The sequence below is a fragment of the Cervus elaphus genome, chromosome 18 (assembly GCF_910594005.1).
Source record: "Cervus elaphus chromosome 18, mCerEla1.1, whole genome shotgun sequence".
In the NCBI taxonomy this organism is placed as follows: domain Eukaryota; kingdom Metazoa; phylum Chordata; class Mammalia; order Artiodactyla; family Cervidae; genus Cervus; species Cervus elaphus.
Window position 1 is genome coordinate 15,751,237 of NC_057832.1, and position 23,804 is coordinate 15,775,040.

The window sequence follows — 23,804 nt, forward strand, 5'->3', positions numbered from 1 at the left end:
GAGAGTGAGAAAGTTGACTTGAAACTAAACATTCAAAAACCTAAGATCATGGCAGCTGATCCCATCACTTCATGACAAATAGAAGAGGAAGAAGTATAAGCAGTGACAGATTTTATTTTATTGGGCTCCAAAATCACTGCAGATGGTGACTGCAGCCATGAAATTAAAAGACACTTGGAAGGAAAGCTATTACAAACCTAGACAACATATTAAAAAGCAGAGACATCACTTTGCTGACAAAGATCTGTATAGTCAAAGCTATGGTTTTTCCAGTAGTCCTGTACAGATGTGAGAGTTGGACCATAAACAAGGCTGAGTGCTGAAGAATTGATGCTTTCGAAATTTGGTGCTGGAGAAGACTCCTGATAGTCCCTTGGACTGAAAGGAAATCAAACCAGTCAATACAAAGGAAATGAACCCTGAATATTCACTGGAAGGACTGATGCTGAAGCTCATACTTTGGCCACCTGATGGAAAGAGCCAACTCATTGGAAAAGACCCTGTTGCTGGGATAGATTGAAGGCAAAAGGAGAAGGAGGCAGCAGAGGGTGAGACGGTTAGATAGCATCACCAACTCAGTGGACGTGAATTTGGGCAAACTCCGGGAGATAGTGAAAGACAGGGGAACCTAGCATGCTGCAGTCCATGGAATTGCAAAGAGTCAAACATGATTTAGCAACCAAAAAACAACCACCCCAATGTTCATAGCAGTGCTATTTACAATAGCCAAGAAATGGAAACAGCCTAAAATGTCCATTGCCAGAAGAATGCATAAAGTGTATACACACACACACACACACACACACATATATACAATGGAATACTATGCAGTCATAAAAAAGAATGAAATGGTGCTATTTGCAGCAACATGGAGGCAACTAGAGGCTGGCATACTAAGTGAATTAAGTCACAGAGAAATAGAAATATCACATGATATGGCTTACATGTGGAATCTAAAATATGACACAAATGGACTTATTCACAAAACAAAAAAGGACCTGTAGACATAGATAATAAACTTATGATTACCAAACGGACGTGGGGAGGGATAAACTAGGAGTTTAGGACTAACAGGTACAAACTACTATATAAAATCTTCCCTGTAGCTCAAAAGGTAAAGAATCTGCCAGCAAATGCAGAAACCCAGGTTTGATCCCTGGGTTGGGAAGATCCTCTGGAGAAGGGAATGGCAACCCACTCCAGTATTTTTGCTTGGAGAATCCCATATACAGAAAAGCCTAGAAGGCTACAGTTCATGGGGTCAGAAAGAGTCGGACACGACTGAGCAACTAACACTTAACACTACATAAAATAATAAACAGCAAGGTCCTACTGTATAACACAGGAAACTATCATCAATATCTTGTAATAAACCATAATAGAAAAGAATATGAAAAAGAAGGTTTATATGTTATAACTGAATCACTTTGCTGTACATCTGAAACATTGTAAATCAACTATACTTCAATTAAATAATAGCCTTATAGAACACTAAATTGTGAGGCTGTCATGGCTAACACCATGACAGGCAGCCTAGATTGGGAGTAGGCCTGGTTTCCCGGGGTAACATAATTATCAGGCCTCCTGGAGCCAGCCAATCAACATATGCCTAGCAAGAAAAAAGGGAACCTATCAGGGGAAAGCTGAAAGCCCCACGTTGGGCCAACAAAAATTACCTTGCAACTGTGTAACCAATCCGCTTGCGCCAACTACCTGCTGCTTTTTTTGACCTAATAAATACCTGAGAGAACTGGGGCTCGGGGCCTTTCGTCCTCACACATTTGGTGAGGGCGGGAGGCCCCGGCTCAAGTCAGTAATAAATTCCCCTATTGCGAGTTGCATTGTTTCGAGAAGTCTTCTTTCCCGACCGGGGACTCGGACTACGGGCAGAACATAAATAAACACTTATTAAGTGTGAAACAAAAAGAATGGATGATAATATTTACCTCAAAATGTATTGCTGGGATAAACGGAAATAGATACATATATATAAAGTATGGTGTATATTGTGAGCCTCATAGTTTTTGCCTGCCTGGGGTGAGGCAGTCACTCAAGAAACGCGGCTTGTTTTAAGGACACTGAGAAAGGAGGAGAAGGTGAAATAAAAATTAAGAGGAAGAAGAGAGGAAATAATGAGTTTCTCCTGGAAAAATCTGTCATGGGGTCCCTCAATCTTTCAATCTTTTGAGTTCTAAATAATAATGACCCTGGTTGATACTTAGCTCTGCACAAAGAAGAAAGACTTTGCGTGGTCATAAAACACAGTTCTCCTGCGTACAGTTGAGACCTTCACACGTGTCCAACAGGAGCGATGGCCCCAAATGGAGGCCAGCACCACTCCCTTGATCCCTGCCACCTGAATGGCGCTTCTTGTCACCAGCCAGGGCTGGTTTTGCATCCTTATCAAGCACGTCTCCAGGATTAGCTGTTCTATTTTCTGTGAGCCTCACACCACTTGCAGGCAGATTAATCCTCTTAAAGAATGAATGCTGACTAAGTAAGTGGTTTCTGGTTTTAACGGTTTGAACACTAATGTTAAGATGCTGCCTTAAAAGCACAGAGTCACTAGCCTCACACACCATACCAGTTACGCTCATGAATAAGAAATCTTCAGTCGCTCTAAATCAACTTTAATCAATTGAATAGTTCTGTCCTTATTTTAGATTCTCTTGTTAGCTCTGGAACTTTGGTTATTAAAACTATAAAAAGTACTGGGCTGGAAATATGTTTCATTAAGTAAAGTCTGTACGATATTAGTATTAATTAACTTCTGATTGAGTGAAGAGGCTGACTTTATTTTTAAGTGGTTGAAAGAGCTCCTGATTTAGAGGCATAACTGGGTTTGGATACTTAAGGGATTTAGAAGCGTATGTCACGCCCCCAATCCTAATTCCCAGGATACTTCTTCTCCAGGAGGTGGGGGTCTCAGCTGCCCACTGTCACAGGGCCATGTGCTTTGGTCCAGAGATGGTTGGCTATCCATTTACCAGCCACCCTCCCTGGGCCTTCTTTCTTCTTACAACCTGCTCCCCAGTCAAGAGGTGGTGTCCCATGTCCATCTTTATACTTTTTTGCTGCTAGGGCATGGGCCTGAGATCCTTTTCTGGCCATTTGAGAATAAATCTTCTGGTGCCTTCTGGCAGGAGGCGCAGGAGGAGATGTGTCCCCACTGTGCCTGTGACCACAGGTGTCAGGGTCACCAGTGTCTGGAGCTGCATCTCTACACCAAAGGCACAATGACCTCCACCCAGGAGAAGCCAGAACCGGAGGGTGACCAGGGCCAGCGGCCTGGATGCTGCTGCTGGGCCCTGCTTTGCTCCCTGCAGCCCGGAGCACCCTGAGGGCACGGCAACCATCAAAGGAGACGGCGATGACTCAGAACGAGCGTGGAGGTGGGGTGCAAAGGTTTCATGCCCACACCAGCCACAGGCCGTGCGGAAGGAGCAGCAGAGCCACCTTCCCTCCCTGCTAGCTTGTGGCCTCCATGGCCTCATCTAAGCCCACAGCTGCCAGAGTGGCTGCCTGAGAAGCTCAGCCTGGAAGACAAGTGTGGCTCGTGGGAGGGGATCCGTGGTTCCTCAAAGCTCAGAGACACAAGACACCAGTCGAAGCCGGATTTCCAGGCAACCTGGATGACCCGAGGAGTCCCCCCTCCCCCTTGGGAGGGCCTTGATCTTGGCCATGCAGCACAGTAGCCTGGAGTGAGCTTGGGACCCTGTGGCCAGACAGAGCAGCCCCAGGGACCAGCCGCCACATGGGGACAGGGATGCCTCTTGCTAAATGATTTTTCAAGGGAAACTGAGACTGTGATTTTAGGTAAAAGATTCAGGCTTTTAACCCTTTTCTAAAAATATTAAGCCCAGTAAGACCACCCCTTTTTCTCCCCGCTACCAAGCCAACAAAAAACGTGTTGCCCACAATCACCTGGTGCTCAGGTTGCCTGCTGGAACTTCCTGTGTTTCCTCTCCTTGCCCCCAGCCTCTCCTCTGCTCTGCCGGGAACCTCCAGTCTCACCCCGGGCCCTCAAACGCCTGCCTCCAAGATCACCTTCTCTGACCTCTGTGTCACAGATCACCAATGTCCACACCAGCCGAAGGCCCCCCAGCTGGTCTCCTGGCCCCACAATGCAGCCAGGTCAAGCTCTGACACCGATAGGCTCCCTCAGCTCCTGCAGGTCACCCAGCGGAGCAGGCTGATGTCTGTATGCAAAACAAAACCAAACCTGACCCTCAACACAGGTCGTTTAAAAAACTAACTTGTGTTAAATGATAGAGCGAAACAGTAGTGCATACCCAGCAGTGTCTGACTCTTTGTGACCCAATGGACTGTAGCCAGCCAGGCTCCTCTGTCTATGGGATTCTTCGGCAAGAATACTGGAGTGGGCTGCCATTTCCTCCTCCAGGAGATCTTCCTGACCCAGGGATTGAATCCATTTCTTGCATATCCTGCCGTAGAGCTTAAAACTAAAACTTCTAGGAGAAAACATAGGAGATCATTGTTACAGCCTTGGGTTAGACAAGAATTTCTTAGATGGGATACAAAAAAATTCAAAAGCACACGCTGATAATTTTTAACCTACAAAATGAAAAACCTTTGCTCTTTTAAAAATGAAAAACCTTTGCTCTTTTAACCTACGAAATGAAAAACCTTTGCTCTTTTAAAGACAGAAAAATGTAAAGGTTAAAATTTTTAAAGTCTGGGAGAATGTATTTGCAAAACACATATCTGCTAAACTATAGGTATGCAGAATATATAAAGAACATTTAGAACTCAATGTTAAGAAAATAAACAGGAGAAAAAAAGGGGGGGCCAGAGATCTATACTTCAGAAAAAAATGTATACATATAACAAGCAAGCACATCAAAAAAAGCTCAATGTTATTTACCATGAGGAGAATGTGAATGAAAATCAGAATGAGCCATCATTATACCCCAGTCAGGATGGCCAGAATTAAAAAGGCTGACAATACCAAGTGCTGATCAAGACATAGAACAGAAACTCTCACACATTTGTTTATTAATTTTTTTTTTTTTTTGGTGCAGACATAAATGGCAGAGTCACTTTGTAAGTAGCTTGGCAATTTCTTCCAAAGTTAAATACATTTCATTTGACCCCATGATCTTGCCCCTAGTTATTTACCCAAGAGAAATTACTTGAGTAATTTCTTACAACCCTAGAAAAACCCACGTAGCCTTTTTTCTTTTTTTTTAATTCATAATTGCCCAAACTGGGACTAGCCCAAACATCCATCAGCTAGTGAGAGGATGAACTAATTGAGGAACATCCATACATGGAATGGCAATCAGCATTGAAAAGGAACAAGCTGTTGATTCACAGATCGACATGGATGAATCCCAAATGCATTCTACAGAGTGTGAAAAGTCAGACATAAAAGGCTGCATACTGTGAGATTCCATTCATGTGACAATCTTGAAAAGGCAAATCATTAGGACAGAAAACAGCCCAGTGGCTGTGAGGAGAGGGGAGGGGGCATCAGGGACCCTTTTGGGGAGATGAAACTGTTCTACATCTTTACTGATGTCATGGTAACACAACTGTGTATCTTTATAAAACTGAAAAATGTGAATTTTTCTGAAGGCAAATTATTACTGACTGCACCTTGTGCTTTGTGGGATCTTAATTCCCCAACCAGGGATCAAACCAACGCCCCCAGCCGTGAGGTGCAGAGTCCTAACCACTGGACCGAGGGAAGTCCCTGAAAGCAAATTAAATCTCAATAAAAACCAGACGTAGGTAATATCCTTCAGTGAGTATCTGGTTGTAAAGTCATCTGGTTCAAGCTTCCAAAGGAAAAGGACAATTTTATATGTTAAGACATCATAAGGAAAATGGGTTTCAATGGAAATCTGAAACAAGTGCTCCAGGAGCCCAGGCTCAGGGAGGCGGGAGACTGAGAATCTGTCCGGGGCTGATGTTCAGCCTCTCTCGTCACAGACTGAGCCCAGAGCAGCTGTGTCTCACCTGGGCCAGACCCACCCCGGATCCCAGGTGCTGGCATCTGGCTGGTCCACCCTTCTGCCCACCAGCGAACACACACCTTGGACCAAGTGTCATCCCCAAGCACATCAGCTGCTATGTAGGGGCCACAGAGGGCAGGGGGATCTATGGGAAGTTCCACTGTGAGGGGAGGGCATGGTGCTGGTCAGCCCTGGACAGGCAGATCGGACCCACACATCACCTTGGGGATAAAGTAGAAATGCCTGAGCATGACAGTGAAGTCCCTCCCTACCTTTGCATCTTGGTCTCTCACCAAGCCCCCTGATGCCCTCATGTCCTTCTGCCTTCATGCAACTACTAGGTAAATTCTTCCTTGGCTTTGGCAGGGCTGCAAGTCTCCCTCCATCTGGGAAACCTTTTCTCTGGTTCCCTCTGTATGGAACTGACCATCTTGGATATACTCCAGGGCTCCACTGGGGCATTGCTGCCTCCAGGAAGTCTTCCCTCTGCATGCCGGGGGCAGTCTGTATTTCTCTTGTTTGGAAGAGTCAAAGGATCACCCTGTTTGGAACATGTGACTGGTGGGGGGAATCTGTTAAAAATGCAGAGTGACCTCAGGGGTGTGAACTCTGCCAGGCAGGCAGGGTGGGCCCCAGGCTTCTGGGGTGGGCACTGTGCTTATGTCCAGACTGCAGGTGGCTCCCACTCCCAGTCCTGAGTACTGACCACCAGCTTACAGCACTGCCTGCCTGGTGCACCTGCCTGGGCCCAGTGGGGCTACAGGCCTGACCTTTCCCCCATGCGGTCAGAAGTGAATTCAGGCCACTCTGCCCAGAGCATTTTACTGTCAGGGTGCCATTCATCTTGTTCTTTTCCTTCGTTAAGGCTATTGGCAGCTTTAGAGCTGGAACCTGGGCCCCAGGGCACAGCATTCCCATTTTCCATTCATTTGATCTGCTGATGAATTCATCTGCAGGATAAGCTTCCCAGTGATGACATACCTCCCTCCAGGTGCCCACTTAGTGCCAGGCACTCCCCCTACTGCAAGGGCCCTAGTGAGCAGCACGTGCTTACTCCTTCCCAAGCCCGCAGCCAACAGGGGAGACAAGTATTAATCAGTTCATTTCTGATTGTAATTAGAGTCTATCAGATTCTCTACTTGCAACTAAAGGAGCCTTCTAGCACATCCTGGGATAACTGAATACTTCACCATCACGAAATCCCATTTTCTGTGCTGACACATAATTGCAGCCATAGGATTTCCCTCGATGAGGCTCTTGAGTCCAAAGCCACACTGCCTTGCCCCCAGTAGGCTGGTTCTCCAGGGTAAGTTACACCCTCGTGGCTGGACTGCATGGTGGTGGCATCCGCCCTTCGGGACAGATGCCAGTGGGCGTTTGGAACTTGCAGCTGGGGAAGGCACTAAGGTGCAGTCTGCCCAAGGATCGGCTGGTCCGGATCATCACACGGGACAGCTGCAGCTTCTGTAGCCACAGGAGTGACAAGTTCACGAACTTGGATCATGCAGTGGTGAGGAGTGGGCCCTGCCCAGAAGGGAGAGGCAGGCAAGGTCTACACAGAGCTGGAACATGTGGGGAATGAGGGCTTGTCTGAGGAATTCTGGGGATCGATGTCACCATGAAAACACTTGAGGACATTTATTTTCATCCCTTCTCAGTGAAGAGTGGTGTTTGAAAACCCATACATTTTCAGACAGCTAAATACGATACTTCAGTCTTGAGTGGATCTTTTGAGGGAGGGGAAAGAAATACCATAAGGAACATTGTCAGGCCAACTTGCAAAATTGGAATCTGGACCAAGAATAGATGCACACAGTCAATCATTATTAAGCTACAATTTGGTAACTGTACTGTGATTATGATAGATAACATCTCTACTCATAGGAAGGACATATCACAATATACATGAGTTTGTTCACTAAGTCACGTCTGATTCCTTGTGACCCCATGGACTGTACCCCACCAGGCTCTTCTGTCCACGGGATTCCCTATGCAAGAATACCAGAGTGGGTAGCCATGCCCTTCTCCAGGGGATCTTCCCATACCAGGGATCAAACCCCTGTCTCCTGCATTGGAAGGATTCTTTACCACTGGCAAGCCCATATATAGGGTAAGGGGCTTTAGTATGGAATTTACTTAGAAATGATCCAGGAAAATATGTCTACATATTAGGCGCTTTTCAAACACCTATAAAAGCCCTCTTATCAGGCTTTCTGGCTGGTTCACGGTCTCCTTGCTGACTGGAACCTTTGGCAAAACTCTTAAGAGTCAAACTTACATGGCTCTCCAGAAGTGGCCCAAGTCTTTTTCCTCTTTAATTTGCTCTGGATCCTTTGTCTATTACAGGAATCTTTGTGCTCAATTAAGCTCTTCCAGGACTAAGTTTCTTTGCATTATTCTCTCTAGATGTTTCATCTTAGGGTTTTCTGAACTTGGACCAAATGGGGAGATATTTTCAGGATGCTTATTTCAGTTACAAGAAAGGATGAACTTTCATGGATAAATCAGGCCAAAGGTGGGAAACACAAAAGTTATAAAAAGTGCCCTAAAGGGTTTTGGCAGAATCCTTATTCTGCACTTAGGAGCTACTTCAGTTCAGTTCAGTCGCTCAGTCGTATCCGACTTTTTGCGACTCCATGGACTGCAGCACGTCAGGCTTCCCTGTCCATCACCAACTCCCGGAGTTTACTCAAACTCATGTCTATTGAATTGGTGATGCTGTCCAACCATCTCACCCTCTGTCCTCCCCGTCTTCTCCCACCTTCAATCTTTCTCAGCATCAGGGTCTTTTCAAATGAGTCAGGTCTTCGCATCAGGTGGCCAAAGTACTGGAGTTTCAGCCTCAGTACTAGTCCTTCCAATGAATATTCAGGACTGATTTCCTTTAGGATGGACTGATTGGATCTCCCTGCTTTCCAAGGGACTCTCAAGAGTTCTCCAACACCACAGTTCAAAAGCATTAATTCTTCGGTGCTCAGCTTTCTTTTTAGTCCAACTATCACATCCATTCATGACTACTGGAAAAGCCATAGCCTTGACTAGACGGACCTTTGTTGGCAAAGTAATGTCTCTGACCTCCCGCAAACTATCTAACCTCTGGGAGACTGGGTTTCCTAGTCTGTCCAGTGGGCATCTCCTAGTAACAAGCTCAAAGGGTGAAATCAGAGGATTAATGAATATTTGGCACAAAACCCACGCTCAATGAGGGCAAGTTATTACTGCAGCTGCTTTTATAATATCAAATCCCAGAAAAAGACATAATTATTGTTATTATCCTATTTGTATTATAATTTTGATTCGATAGAGACATTCATAATCAGGTTAATGACAATGGTGTCCATGAAGGCAGGGGTTCCTTCTTACCTTTCGCTTTATGTTACAAGTTAACATCTCATTTAACCCTCAGGACATTACTCGTAGGCGGGCTTATTAGCCAATTGCAAAGATAAGGACCTTGAGGCCTGCTGGTATAAATAAAATAAGGAGGGCCTCCCACTCCACGCGCGCTCCGGGGCGGGTACGCAGACAGGGAAACTGTGACTAGAAGAGTCAAGGGTCCAGACCCCGCCAGCGGCGGGCGGACGCCGAAGCCCAGGTTCCCGGGTCCCAGGCGGGACCGCAGACCAAGGCACAGCCAGTGCAGCAGCTGCTCCTCAGGCTCCTCCGTCCAGTCTTCCCGCTGCGCCCGGGACGGGGAATGGGGCCGCACAGTTTCAACTTGAGTTTCAAAGAATTCGCTTGCAAATTGCCTTCCAGGAGAGGTCTGATGTGTGTTTCGAGGGCGCTCCAGGCTGGGTGGTCGCGGTTCCACGTCCGGGAGTCCCGGGAGCGGGACGCGGGGTCCGGGCGCCCACGCCCAGCTGCCGGCTCCCAGTCCCCCGTGCCAGCCCCCGGCAGCAGCGACCTCCTGTAGCGCCCAGCCCCGCACCCCGCCGGCGCCCCGCGCTCCCTCCGCGACCCGCCCTGCGCCCAGGCCGCGGCCCTGCCCGCGCTGGCGGCCCCGAGCGGTCCGGGCTGCGGTGGCAGCAGCGGCGGCGGCGGGAGGAGGAGCAGGAAAAGCGACCGGGGGAGGAGGCGGAGGCGGCGGAGGTGGAGGCGGCGGCGGCGGCCGCGGCGGCGGCGGCGGGCGGGGCCGGGCGGGTTTAAAGCCCATCGAGGGGGTGGGGAGGCCGGGAGGAGGCAGGAAAGGACGCGAGCGGCGCGCCGTGGCGGGCTGGGCGCTCGGAAGCCGCGGAGCCCCGCGCGGAGCCAAAGTTTGCGCGCGGTCCCCGGGCGGCGGCACGCGGGGGCCGGGACCTCCCTGCGCGCCGCCCTTGCCCCGCGGGACGGGCGCCGCCCCGGCCGCGCCGAGGGTCGCGGGCGGCCGAACGGAGGCGGCCGGGAACGGCGCCGTGGCAGGTACGGAGTTGGGCGGCGAGCGAGGCGCCAAGTTACTTTGTGGCCGGCGGGCGGGAGGGCTGCAGTCCCGGCGTCATTGTCTGCGCGCGGGCCGCTCGGGCCGGGGACGCCGGGCGCCGCGGGGGCGCGGCGGGCGGAAGGGCGTCGCCTCGGGCCGGGGGCTGCGGCGCGCGAGGGCGGGGACCGGGCGCGGCGCTCGGCGTCGGCGACCCCGGGGAGCCGGGGAGCCCGGGCGGCGCCCTCTGGAGCCCTCCTGTCCGACGCCGGCGGCTCACGGGCCGGGCCGGGGTGGGGGCTGCGCCGCCGGGCGGTCAGGGCCAAGGCCGCGCTCCCGGATCGCCTGGAGGGTGGGCGCCGCGCGCCCCTGCAGCCCCCGGTGCGCCCGTGCTCGGGCGGTGGGGCCAGACCCCCCGGAGTCGGAGCGAGCCCGATCCTGGGATCTTTCCCTTTGGTTCTGCTGGCGACCGGTCTCCCCGCCCCCGGGGCCTAACCCCAAGTCGAGGGTTCGCGGGTTAGCGGCCGGCCAGCCGGGGAAACGTGATAAGAGCCGTGTGGTTCTCCGAAGGCGATTCTGATGCAACTCTCGGCCTCCTGATCGCCTCTCCCGGCGTCTGCCTGAGGACGGCCCTGGAGCATGTGCGTTATGGAAATGAGACATTCTCTACTTTTTATTGTGTTTTTCTTGCCTTGGGGTTGTAAGAAAGGCCAACTTTCTGTCATTTGTCTCGGCGAGACGGTGGGTCACGTAGGGGAGCCACAGGTGACTTTGCCCGGGCCGGGATCTTTCTGATGCATTCGTTGGAGAGAAAGCTTTCTTGCAAACGTTGTCCCCAGCTTCATTCAAGAGATGCAAAGAAAAGACCCAAACAAGTAGCGCTCGTGAGTAAACACGCGTTATTGCACAACTTTCTCTTTGCTGCTGTTTACAAGGCCTAACCCAGAACACTTTGTTTCTGAAAATGCTGATTCAGCGGTTCGGAGCCCCCGAGTCTCCAAAGTGGTGCTTTCTCTAACGTTTCGCTCAGTTTTACTAAGAACACATGTTAGCACAGCCACAGGCGTTGACTGGGGTTTACAGCACCAAGCCGGACGTTTTTCATAGGAGTTGACCCACTGATTCCTTCGTTCTTTCCAGGAGGAAAAATAGATAGGTTCTAGGTTTCTCTAGCAAAAGAAGTTCTGACTTCTGGCAATGGTGGTGTCTTTTAGGTTAGTATTTTGTTAGGAAAAAAGCTCTGAAGCCAAAGTGTTTCCAGGAATGATTCTAGATGACTAGGTTTTGCGGTTAAAAATCAGAACTCTAAGGTTATTGCATATAATATTTGAGTTTTATTGGAAACATTTGAAAGAAAAGGCCACACAGGCCAATCCCCGGATCGCAGGGAGGGAATTTGAGGACAGTCACACACCCAGTAACTGAGAAGAGCAGCAAGGGATACTTGTGTGGCATTTCACTGTTTATGGGACACGTTCAAAGCCAAATTACTTTTAATCCTCTGCAGCCTCCTGCTCCCCATTTTACAGGTTTGGAAATTGAGGCTTGGGCTTCCAGGTGGTTAAGAACCCACCAACTAATGCAGGAGATGGATGTAAGAGACTCAGGTTTGGCCCCTGGGTCAGGAAGATCCCCTGGAGTAGGAAATGGCAGCCCAGTGCAGTATTCTTGCCTGGAGAATCCCACTGCCCAAGGAGGTGGGCTATAGTCCTTGGAGTGGCAAAGAATCAGACACGCACAAACCCAGCCTCAGGAGGTTAATTGGCATGTCCAGTCACATGGCTGGCAAATGCCAGAGCTATCACCAGATCCTAAGCTTTGGGTTCTTTTTTTTTTTTTTTTCAGTCCTCTGTGGCTCATGCTTCTGTGCATCTAAAAGAGAAACGGCCCTAGGAGCGTCCCTGGGCCGGTCACACACCCGGAGAACCAGCAGGCTCTGTTCCCATTCCCGTGGCTCCTGGATACCTGCCCTCTCACTAGCCTATTATCAATGTTTTCTTTTGTCCGCTCACTTTTTGTGCTTAGATACGCCTTTGTTTTGAAAGGAAATTTTGATACCACGAAGTCATGAGTCTGATATGGTGGTTATGTTTACTGTAATTAGAACTGTGTTTTAATAAAAGCTGTTCCCCGCTAAAGTCATCTACCGGGTATTGCCTGTGGTTTGTACAGCTTTTGGACTGGGCTAAATGCCTTTCCTTGTGGACTAGGAACCTGGAGCTGGGCAGGTTCATGCCAGGGCTTGTAGGGTGGTAGCTGCCAGGATCGGAACCTGGACAGCCCCGGCCCAGTTACAGGGACCATCTCTGTGGCCATTGACCCTCACACAGGAAAGAGGAACCAAAGCCAGACTCTGGACCTTTTGATTTGGATGATGAGGCTGTTCTAAGACTTGACAATGTATAGAAACCAAGCTCCTGCGTGAACAAAGACATCCACTGTGCCTTTACCTTCCTCTTACAGCTTTAGGAATTCTAGGTTGGTATAGCTGATACAACTTTTCAAGATGACATAGTTTAAGGAACTTACTTCCTTGGAATTCTGCCCAACTCTTAACCACCGGTGAAAAGAACCATGCATGGTGGTTGGCCGGTCTGCCTGTCAGAACTCTGACACTGCCCGTAGAGAGTCGTCTTCTGCTTCATGGGAGGAAGTGTGTGTGTTTACGGCTTGGGGTGTGATCCCTTTGTCAGTTTCTCATACTGTTAAACCAACGTGGAATTGTGTGAGTCTATAAAGAGAAAACATTTATTTTGCTTTTCATGTATGTAGTCAGTCATATGTTCATAATTTAACTAAAACTTTTTCTGCTTGTTGAGACTTTATTTCACCTGTCTTTACCTTTTGCTTAACTGGGCATTTGGGACATTAAGGAAGATGTTAGAACAGACAAGCAACTTGGTGGGCAAATGGGTGCTTTGGGGACCTGGGAACCGTCTGCAAGGTCTTTGTACCAACGGGTGTATAACCGATCGCATCCACTCACGCGCTGGCTGGCGTTTACATTGTGTTAATGCTTCATGGCACGTTTCTGGGGAGCTATCTGTTCTCCCACCTTCTCTGTTCAGTGTTCATGCTCCTGATGATCATGTCTTGTTGACTGTAAGGAGATGAAAACAGGTAAAGCTTAAAATCACCAGTCTGCTGGCTTTTCTTAATAATGTAAGGAAAAATGGGACGACTGTTTTTGAGACCAAAACAAGCCATCAAAAATCACCCCAGAGTTAGAAATGAGTGCTCATGACTTTCTGCTTTGGGGATAAAACAGCCCTGAGGAGATACCCCGTTTTGCTCCTCTAGTGGGAGAGGTGGGCTTGAGAATAAGCAGAGCCTGGCCTGCTTGAGTGCTCTTTTGTTCATTTGGGAAAGGGGTGGATATTGAGGTAGAAATAACTTAAGTCATAGTCTTGCTTTAGAATCCCTGCCCAGACGCATAGGATGAAGTTAGTGGGTCATGACTGGATGCCACTGGGAAAACTCAAATATCCCTGTTTTTCCACCAGTGACTTTACATCTGGCTTGGAGCATGATTTTCCTGGATTGTTCAGACCCCTGATTTGAGGGGCTTCTCATTTGGGCTGCCTCTGCCAGGTTGGACTGTGTGTTTTAGCATCTCCTGTGCTGCCGTGTTGCTCTTTTCTGCTCTTGCCCAGGTGGGTAGACGATACTGATGACCCCACCAGGCAGTCTGCCTCAGTTGGACCCCTGGTCTTCTTTAACTAGGTGGGTGAGCTCATGGAGCTAGCTTTTACTGGCTCATTGGTAAAAGTCAGCTTTTACTGACTCACGTGAGTCAGTAGGGGTGAGTCACAGGGGTGCCGACCTGCAGGGAAGATGGGGTGCCAACCTGCAGGGAAGGTGGGGTGCCTTGGGGTCGTGTGCACCTTGGTATGTGGCGAGAGCTCAGAGATGCTGCGTCTGTGACCCTAAGCCTGCTTTAGAACAGCTTGCATGCTGGGTTAGGCTGCTTTCTGTTAATTTACAAGGTCTTTCTCTGTTAATTAGAAATAAGACTACTTTTTTGGTGTTTTTGTCTCTGGACCCATTAGCTGTACAAAACCTTGTGTCACTGGCTGAAATCTGCCTTCAGCACCAGTCACTGTGAGCAGAAGCCTCTCCTGGCCTGAGCAGCCCATGGGTAGGATGCTGTGAGCAGAGGTAGATGGTGGGATGGAGACCTCGCCTGGCCACAGACCACTTGAACCAGACTGTGGGGAAGAGCAGATATCAAAAACTGGTTCTTTGTGACCAGGAACAAGACATTTGCAGCGGCTGGGATACACAGGCTCAGACACGCTCAGACACACTGTGATGCTGGACGCCTGCATGAGCCCTCTGGGTGCAAGGTAGATGAGGCCGGGTGGCCTCTGTCCTTAGGACCCCAGGGTGCTCGGTGTCTGGAGTCTGCAGAGACACCTAGCCCAGCTGGGACTGAAACACATGAATCCTGATGGGCTGCCTGTGCCCCCGAGGGGCTCCTGCACCGTGTCTGGGGCAGTGCTGCGGGCAGCCTTGCATCCCCCAAAAGTCCAGCTGGGTCTTGGAGCCAGGTCAGCGGGCCCAGGTACCAACAGCCGCGATCTCGCCTGGTAGCACAGGCTCAGAACGCACTTGGCCTGAAAAGAGTTTGCTGTGTTTTGCCCTCTTCACCGTCACTGCAACTGAAACTACGTTGGGTGGCTGGGATCTTCAGCTGTCTTCGTGCTGCCCCTGGCCCTGCCCGGCGGCCTGCCTGGCTGGCCCTGGCTGCGAGCTCACCATTGTCTCACTCTGCAGGAGAGAACCCAGAAGGTACCTGAAGATCCCCTGTCACATGGGTGCCAACAGCAAGGGACCCCCAGCCGCCTGGATCAAATTTGAGATGCTTATTGGAGGGGAGAGACCCTGCGAGTACTCACTTCTCCCACCTGCTGGGCTTTTGGTTTATTTTTTTTGGGGAACTTTCATCCCTGGGAGTGTTTTCTCCCAGTCTTTTATGAGTTGTGAGCACACCTTAATACAAAGACTTTAATTATATCCCGTATCAATAATAATCTTAGGTTTTTTTCTGCTCCAAGAAACTCACCTTGACCAAAAAGCTGCTACAAATGAGGAGCGTTTCCGTTCAGGGGTTTGTACGGTAGCATCACACACACAGGCTTCCTGGGGGCTCAGTGGTAAAGAACCTGCCTGCCAATGCAGGAGGCACAGGAGACAGGTTCCATCCCTGGGTCTGGAAGATCCCTTGGAGGAGGAAATGGCAACCTACTCCAGTATTCTTGCCTGAAGAATTGCATGGATGGAGGAGCCTGGCGGGCTACAGTCCATGGGGTCGCAAAGAGTCAGACATGACGGAAGCAACTGAACGCATCGTGTACATAGGAGGTCTCGTCAGGCCTGAGGGTGATGCCTGCATGAAATCTGGGACCCTGCTTGGGGAATCTTCCCGTGGGCTGGGAGGTTGAGCTGGGTGATGTCCTGTATGGACCAGCACTGATTGTGGGTGTGTCACCCCAAAGCCTCCAGGTTCTTGTTCCAAAATGCTGTTGGGTTCCTCTAAAGAACTGTGTAGATTTCGTGGGACCCCACCAGGATGTTTCTATAGATAAAGGAGTGCATGAGACCTCTTAGCGTGTCCCCAGTGGAGGAGGGATACGTCAGGACGGCTTCTTGCTCCCTGGTTGGGTCATTACCCAACTGCAGACTGGCCTGGCCCCCGCACCCCGGGACCTGCAGGGCTGCGGTGGACACCCCTGGCCTGGGTCGTGTCCTCCTATTCCCAGGTGGGGCCCTGTCTTCCACTCGCTGCCCTGGCCTTCCCACACAAGTTCTGTCCATTTAAAGGGTCAGTAGCTTTCTAATCCCTCAATACCTCAGGCAGACTTTTGAAGTTTAGTGTTTTTTTTTAATCAGAGCAATAAATGTACATAGTTTGAAGAGTCAGTTCCCCAGAAGTAACCAGGCTTATCAACATTCTCTGTATCATCTCCGTATTTCTAAGCAGATATTTAGTAATGTACTGCAGTTCCTTACCACCTGTCTTTCTCCCCCACCCACCCAAAGCTCAGCTTCGAGTAGGATTCTTTTAGTCCCCTTCTTGGAAGGTGAGGAGTGGGCCTCTGTCTCATTCGCATCCTGACCTGTACTTCTTGTCTCCCGTCGTCTCTGGACCAGCACACTCTGCGGCTGCCGTGGTGACAGCCCAAAAGGCTGCCTGTGGTCCAGCCACGCGTGCTGGGATCACTTTCTCTGTCTTCCAGGACGTCTTGTTTTCTTCTGGAGTTGTGTTTGCCTTTGCTTGGTAGTTTATGTACTTACTGCTCCCTACCCCAGCCCCCACTCCAAGCTGACACAGGTGTGCAAATATTCTCTTGGACACCTTTAGGTATCCAGCCAGGGGTGTCTCTGGGAAACAGTGTCTCATGTGCCTTTTGTCCCCAGGGGCCTGGCTGCCCTCCAGCTTGCCTGCTCAGCTTTATCCCGTCTCCTCCTCCATGGTCCCGGCGGGCCCTTTGTTCTTCTCTCGGCTCTCATGATTCCTGTTTCGTGGTTTCTTCCCGCAGTTTGATGGAGAGCATTTCATAAGAGCTTCCAAAGAAGAGATGCATGCAAATTTTTTGAGACCTTGCTTGTCCAAAAACGTCCTTATTGTACCCTTCACTTTTCAGTGTTTTATTTATTTTTTATTCATTTATTTTTTCCATGTCTGGAAACTTGTGGGATTTTCTCTCTGTGTCTTTATTCAGAAATCCCTTGTAGCTGTGCCCTGTTGGGCATCTACATCTATTGTGCAGAGCACATCAAGGCTCCTTCAAGCTGGAGACTCAGATCCTTGGGGACCATTTTTTAAATTAGTTCTTTAATTTCTTTCCCCTCCCCCAATCTTCTCTTCTTTCTTCCTAGAATCACTTTTAGTTGATGGTTAGCTGCTGAACTGGTTCTCTAATTATCTTTTATCTCGTTGAGTTCTTCTAAGTTGCAGAGTATATCAACTTGACTTTTAACTGGATTTAAGATTTTTCTTTTCATTGTTAATTTCTAAGGACCTCTTTATTTCTTTATTATTGGTTTTACTTTACTTAGACTTTACTTTTTGGACCAGTTTTACAGTTACTGCAAAATTGAGCAGAAAATATGGAGATTTACTGTTTACACTCCCTGTCTCCACTGCCCCCAGGTCTCCCCACTGTCAACATCCCTCACCAGTGAATGAAAGCGCTCTGTCGTTTCTGACTCTTTGCAACCCCCTGGACTGTAGCTCGCCAGGTTTCTCTCTCCATGGGGATTCTCCAGGCCAGAATACTGCAGTGGGTAGCTGATCCCTTCTCCAGGGTATCTTCCCAACCCAGGGATCGAACCCAGGTCTCCTGCATTGCAGGCAGATTCTTTACCAGCTGAGCCACCAGGGAAGTTTGTTATAGTCAGTGGCCCTGCCGTAGAGCATCACTACCCTGAATCGTTACCCCTGCTTTAATGCACAGCACTTCTGTTTCACAGATGCACTACTTTTTTAAACCTCTTTTTGGATATACTTCCTTTTGAGGGCGGGGTGCGATTTCTTCCATAGTTTCTCTTCTCTCCAATTTTTACTTTATTTCTTTTTCTGCACATTTGGCTTACCCAGAAAGCAGAGTTTATGACAAGTAAGAAGTTATATGTGGCTCAGAGGGTAAAGACTCTGCAATGCGGTAGACCCAGGTTTGGTCCCTGGGTCAGAAAGATCCCCTGGAGGAGGGCATGGCAACCCACTCCAGTGTTCTTGCCTGGAGAATCCCATGGACAGAGGAGCCTGGGGGCCTACAGTCCATAGCGTCACAAAGAGATGGACACGACTGAGCGACTGCAGTTTCTTTCTTTACTGAGGGAGGCAGTGTGAGGGGAGGAAGGGTGGGCCCTGAGGCTGGTCCCCAGCTGGCTGCCTGGGCCACTGAGAGAAGGTGATGGTCCACCATTGTGACCCCCAGGCAGTCCTGGGGGCGGTGGGGGAGAGGAAGAGCTGTCGGTTGTTGCCCGTTCCCTCCACGGAGCTGTGGGTGCAGGCCACATGGCACGTGGTCCTTGGCCTCGGGGCTTGTCTTGCCCGCACCCAGAGGGTTCTCTCCAGCAGTGGCCACACAGGGGCCCAGGCAGGTGAGGCAGAAGGGTGCTGTCTGACCCATTCTGTGTGACCTTTGTCTTCAGGGCTTAAGGCTTTGCTTCGATGTCTGGCCCCTACTGTGCCGCCCGTGTTCAAAGATGTCACTGGGAGGCTGATGGTGGGCCTCAGTGTATGGCCCTTTGGTGGCCCCCATTGTGCGGGGAGACCCTGGGGCCCCTGCGTGGGGTCTCCTTGCCTTGTCAGCCGGATGGTCTGAAGAAGCCTCTTCTCAGCCGTGACTGGGAGTCTGGGCCATCAAGGTGCGGCTTCAGCAGCAGAGCCTCTGGTGCTCAGAGTGGCACCGGGAGCCCTGTTACTGCTTCAGGAGAGGAACCCACCCGCCTGTAGCGAGAGTGGGGCTTCGAGGGACCAGACTGAGCCCTGCACTTCCCGTGGGCCCCCCCACCCCCCTTGCTTCCTTGTCCCTGATGCTTGGGGTTTGCGGTGCGTGGGTCTCCATCTCCTCTCCTGGCTGGGTGTTCTGCTCTTACATTTGTGAGTGAGCCCCCCCCCGCCCCCCCAGCTTTATGCCTTTTAAAAGATCCCCTCTGGAGGCCCTCTGTTTCTGCTCCCGAAGCTGCAGGGCGCATGTGATCAGCTCCAGGAGCTCGCATCCAGGCTGAGAGCAGTGGGGTGGGTAGGCGGGCACACGTGAGCCTCCACCTCGAGGAGCAGCAGACCGGCCTCAGGTCCGGATCCCAGAGGAAAGCTGGATCTCTCCTCCAGGGACTGGCCCTGGGACCGTGGCCAGCTCATCTCTGTGCACGTTGATTTCTTCTGGCTTCTCCGGGTTGGGCCCTGTGCCTTGGTTCCCTCCGCAGTGTCTCTGCCTCCGAGCTCTGGTGGCCGGCGCAGACTGGGAGGAGGGCTCGAGGTCCTGCACTTGAGGGTGGCCGCCCTGCTGGTTCTGAGAGCAGAACCAGCCTCCACGGCTTTCACTGCATTGACTTTAAAATATTGAAAGAACAGAGTCTGATCACCGTGGAGCCCATCCTCCTTGGGTGAAGTTCTGCTCCTTTGCTCGTCCCGGGAGCTGCACGTGGGTGGCTTCTCTGCATCTGAGCTCGGCACCCCAGTGGGCCTCCCTGCTCCCCGTCCCTGTGAATGTGGCAGCGCATCTGCGTTCCGTGTTCTAAGGGCCAAGGACAGCTCCCAGCCCTCCCTGCCGCATGCGCTGGTAGGGGCACTGTGGCATCCTTACTTGCTTGGACTCATGCAAGTCACTTACTCTCGGCCTCCGTCATCCTTTGGGTCAGGGCTGTGTGTGCATTTGTGTGTATATAGTTACATGTGTGCAGTGTATATAAAGTGATCAGCACAGGACCTGCTCACATGTAGCGTGTTATTTTCTTTTCATCTTTTTGTTTTTTTAATGGTCCTCTGTTTGGCTGCACTGGGTCTTAGTTACTGGCACATAGAATCTTCATTTGTTGTGGCACTCAAGATCTTCAGTTACAGCTTGCAAACTCTTAGTTGTGGTATGTGGGATTGAACCTGGGCTCCCTGCGTTGGGAACAGGGAATCTTAGCCACTGGACGGATCAGCAGGGAAGTCCCTCGATCGTTTTAAAATAGAGCCCTGCTTTCTCCATGACATCCAGTAGCTTTATGCTTGTGACTTCAAGAAATAGCCTTTCCCGTCCCTGCTATTCTTGCTCTGACATTTTGGGGGCGGGTGTGACCTGGAAAACTAGAAGTGGCTGGCCTTGCTGGTCACATGGGCCCCAGAGGTGTGAGGAGAGAGTCGAGGTGCCCAGTTGTGTGTCTGACTGACGGTGCGTCTCGGATTTACCCACGCGTGGGGCTCTGCAGGGCTTTGAGGGTGGGTAACTTTGGCCACCTGATGCGAAGAGCTGACTCATTGGAAAACACCCTGATGCTGGGAGGGATTGGGGGCAGGAGGAGAAGGGGACGACAGAGGATGAGATGGCTGGATGGCATCACCAACTCGAGGACATGAGTTTGAGTAAACTCCGGGAGTTGGTGATGGACAGGGAGGCCTGGCGTGCTGTGATTCATGGGGTCGCAAAGAGTCGGACACGACTGAGCGACTGAACTGACTGACTGAACTGAAGGAGGACTTTGGCATCTGACAGTGGCCAGTGTGTCCTTGTCCATCAGGGTGGAGGTGGCCTAGAGGGAAGCAGATGGGATAACCAAGGGAGGAAGGGGTTGTTTGGAATAGCCTCGAGAACCAGGGATCCAGGGCATGCAAGGTCTTGGACCATTGCACTGTCACAGGATTTGGTCCTGGATTCTCAGGGTGCACCTTGACAGGCTGTGCTCTGTACTTTCCTTGGAAGTGCCCTCCCCCTGCAGCAGAGGAGTGTGCCTAGGACAGCGGGTCAGGGTTCTGCTGGAGGGTCCTGTGCGCACATGTGGAATGACGCAGTGAGGCCTATCCAGCACATTTGTGAGGCAGGGTGATACCCACGCTCGTGGAAAGACTTCCATGCTTCTCTGAGTTAGAGCACATTGGCTGTATCTAGGGGTGTCTAGGGGTAGAGAATGCCTCCAATGGGGAGACCTGGGTTCGATCCCTTGGTTGAGAAGATCCTCTGGTGATAAGCATGGCAACCCACTCCAGTATTCTTGCCTGAAGAATCCCCATGGACAGAGGAGCCTGGCGGACCACAGTCCATGGGGTCTCAAAGAGTCGGACACGATTGAGTGACTAAACACAGCACAGGGGTGCCAAAGACCCCAGGACCCGGTTCTCTGTTCAGAGGGCTCCTGACCAGGGGTGGAGTCACATGCGCCCTGCCCGCGCCCTGCCTGCCAGCATGCAGCGGCCCCATGCACTGGCTCTAGCACAGCCTGTAGTGGGCTGACACCAGGATGCGTCGGGGACCAGCCCACAGTGGTCTCTGCTCTGGTCCACGCCCCAGCCGGGAGGGGCCAGCCCAGGGTCACCTGCTCAGGTCCTGGTGGTCAGCAGCACACCCTCCTCGCTGTGGCTTTTGGCACAGAGGGGCTCGAGGGGTGTGAGTTCTCGGAACCCGGGATCCTGGACTGGTCTCTGGCCATCCTGTCCCCAGAGTTGGGATCCCACGGGCTCTGTGGACGTTAGCTGTGGGGCGGTGTTATGTAACCATTTATAATCTTCATTGTTTAATGTGTAACAAGTAGTAACTGCGCCCAGATAAACCCAACCACTATCTCTAAGCCAAGTGGCAGGCGGTGGGTGTGGGAGCCAGCTGGGGAAGTGAACAGATAGAGGCTTCTGGGGAAATGGGACATTTTTCTGTGCTGAAAACGGTCTGGCTGGACATCTGTTTGATCTCACTGGTGTGTAGTCTGGCATCAGAGCCTCAGGTAAACACATCTGGTCACATTGTGTCTTTCTCCGTGAGCCTTTGCCCACATTGACAGTACCTCCAGGACCATTAATGATGTAGATGTGGTGGAGATCTTGCGTTCTTGATGGGGTCCAGCTGATGGCTCCAAACACAGATGGGACTTCTTGCCCACCATCTTCAGAGACACAGCCAGGTCACCTGTTAACACGTGGACTGTCCCTTTGATCAGTTGCCCTTTGTTGGCTGACGGCAGGAGTCCCTGCCAGGGTGTTGATAGACGTTTCCTTGGAGGCGTCGCACACAGGTAGCTATTGTCCTGCCTCTTGTACTGCCAAACGCCTCCCTCCCAGCTGAGTGAGCAGGAAGTGGGCGCCTTCCCTCTTTGTTCTCTGTGGGGATGAAAGGCCAGTAGATCAGGGGTTTTGATGATGCCGCAAAGTGCCGAGCTTCAGGTCCAGTTAGGAGTGGCCTGGGGGACCATACACCACCTTGACTCTGGTGCGTGTCTCTGCTCCTGGACCTTTGGTGGCCTTTGTGGGGCTGACCCTCTGCAGTGGGAGCAGGTCACAACCCTTATACTAAGTATATGTGGAGTATAATCTATAAAAATTTTGAACCACTGTGTTTTACATTTGAAAATAATGTAGTATTGTAAATCAAGTATACCTCAGACCTAGAGCTGACTGTGGCTTGGAACACAAGCTCTTTATTGCAAAATTCAGACTTAAATGGAAGAAAGTAAGGAAAACCACTAGGCCAGGTATGACCTAAATCAGTTCCCTTTATGGTTAGACAGTGGAGGTGATGAATAGATTCAAGGGATTAGTTCTGGTAGACAGGGTGCCTGAAGAACTGTGGACAGAGTTTTGTAATATTGTGCAGGAGATGGTGACCAAAACTATCCCAAAGAAAAAGAAATGCAGGAAGGCAAATTGGTTTTCTGAGGAGACTTTACAAATAGCTGAGGAAAGAAGAAAATCAAAAGGCAAGGGAGAAAAGGAAAGATATATCCAACTGAATGCAGAGTTCCAGAGAATAGCAAGGAGAGATAAAAGGCCTTCCTAAATGAACAGTGCAAAGAAATAGGGGAAAACAATCGAGTGGGAAAGACTAGAGATTTCATCAAGAAAATTGGAGATATCAAGGGAACATTTCATGCAAGGATGGGCATGACAAGGGACAGAAACAGTAAGGACCTAAGAGAAGCAGAAGAGATTAAGAAGAGGTGGCAAGAACACACAAAAGAACTATACAAAAAAGGTCTTAATGTCCTGGGTAACCATTATGGTGTGATCACTCACCTAGAGCCAGACATCATGGAGTGTGAGTCAAGTGGGCCTTTTGGAGCATCATTATGAACAAAACATTCTGGAGATACCAGAATTCCAGCTGACCTACTTAAAAATCCTAAAAGATGATGATGATGATGTTAAAGTGCTTCAGTCAGTATGTCAACAAATTTGGAAAATTCAGCATTGGCTACAGTAGTGGAAAAGGTCAATTTTTATTCAAATCCCAAAGAAGAGCAATGCCAAAGAATGTTTAAACTACTGTACAATTGTGCTCACTTCACATGCTAGCAAGGTAATGCTCAAAATCTTTCAAGCTAGGCTTTAACAGTACATGAACCAAGAACTTGTAGATGTACAAGCTGGGTTTTGAAGAGGGAGAGGAACTGGAAAACAAATTGCCAACATTCGTTCAATCATGGAGAAAGCAAGTGAGCTCCAGAGCTACTTCTGCTTCACTGACTACACTAATCTTTTGACTATGTGGATCACAACAAACTGTGGAAAATTCTTCAAGAGATGGGAATACCAGACCACCATACCTGCCTCCTAAGAGACCAGGATGCAGGTCAAGAAGCAACAGTTAGAACCAAACATGAAATAATGGACTGGTTCAAAACTGGACAAGGAGTACACCAAGGCTGTATATTCTCACCCTGCTTATTTAACTTATGTGCAAACTATATTATGTGAAATGCCAGGCTGGATGAATCACAAGCCAGAATCAAGA

General features: G+C 50.2%; 1 protein-coding gene across 7 annotated transcripts in view; it reads left to right on the top strand.

Annotated features, from left to right (window-relative positions):
* Window positions 1-10,128: 10,128 nt before the first annotated feature.
* The window catches only part of GRB10 (growth factor receptor bound protein 10), a 217,528-nt gene continuing 203,852 nt past the window's right edge, over window positions 10,129-23,804 (top strand). For 5 of the 7 annotated variants that reach the window (XM_043872860.1, XM_043872867.1, XM_043872858.1 and 2 more), the window contains exon 1: window positions 10,129-10,376. The gene's annotated coding sequence lies outside the window, so the exon portion shown is untranslated. Of the gene's footprint in view, window positions 10,377-10,657; window positions 11,013-11,230; window positions 11,256-23,804 lie in introns of those variants that run through there. The other 2 variants (XM_043872861.1, XM_043872862.1) reach the window with 2 other exon arrangements.